This window comes from Sinocyclocheilus grahami, unplaced genomic scaffold (genome assembly GCF_001515645.1).
Source record: "Sinocyclocheilus grahami isolate Dianchi unplaced genomic scaffold, SAMN03320097.WGS_v1.1 scaffold335.1, whole genome shotgun sequence".
Classification (NCBI taxonomy): Eukaryota; Metazoa; Chordata; class Actinopteri; order Cypriniformes; family Cyprinidae; genus Sinocyclocheilus; species Sinocyclocheilus grahami.
The window spans coordinates 698,848-700,046 of NW_015505514.1; positions in this window are offsets into that span (position 1 = coordinate 698,848).

Sequence of the window (1,199 nt, forward strand, 5' to 3'; positions counted from 1 at the left end):
TATATATATATATATATATATATATATATATATATATATATATATATATATATATACACACACAGTTGCCAGGTAAGACCTAAAGCCTTGGGTTAGTTGCCAAATAAATGACACTGATGACCGCCATCCATCCTGATGTTTAGTGAGCATAGCATCCTGCATCCTAACAGGTGAGGACAAATGAGCATCAAAACAGAGCGTGTTTAGGGCTTCTGGGAAGAATTAATACACTTTATATATACATTAAAAGAATGTCAAAGCTCACCTTTAACAAGACGAGGAACTCGAATATCCGTCTGAAGGATGGTGGGAAGAGCCTGGCATATGTGACTGCCATCTTAAAGAATAAGGCGTGGAAGAGTCGGTCTCTCACGTTGATCAGGGGGTTCTGGTTCATCGCGGGGTTCCGGATCCGGTTCGGCCCACCGTTATTGTTGTTGTTCAGTGGGACGTTGTTGTTGTTCACATTGCCCTGGTTGTCGGACATGGTGGTCGTCGTTCAGTTACTTGATAAGGAGAAAGACCAGCTGAGGTCAAGCAGCCAGCAATGTGCGCAGATCCAGATGAGCAGGCCAGTCACACAGCATCAGCACACACTGATGATGATCCTGCTTCTCCAAAACTGCACTGACCTTCAGATATCACCACAAAAACGCCCCAAAAGATGCTGAAATTTGTAAGGATGCTGGTGGGCAAGGCTCCTTCCCCTCCTACCATGTCATGACCTAGCGAGCTAGCAAACTATTAAAGCTTTAGAGCATTTGGCACACCTGCTGATCATGTAGCTTATATACTGAGACCAGAGGAGTATTTCAAGCTGTTAAATTGTGTTTTAGACTAAATATGTCCTGCAGATGTGACTCAGGCCTCCTGCATCCACTGTCACCCCAACCAAACTAACTAAACTTGCTAACTCACGCATTTATTTCCACAAACGCCAGCTAAATACATAATATCCACTCGAGTTTGGAAGTGAAACCTGGCTCAGACGTTGTAGCTGAGAGTTTTAAATGAAAGAAAGAAAACTGGAATATTACACACAGCACGTCTGCTAACAGTGTTAAGCTAACAAGTTAGCCGAGCTTCCCCTGAAGAACCCGTATGTTAGGTTTGCTTTTAAACAAATACCTCCACATATAATGCTGACAATGTCTTCTTAAATAAGGCCTCAGATATTTGATGATATCCCGCCAGAACCA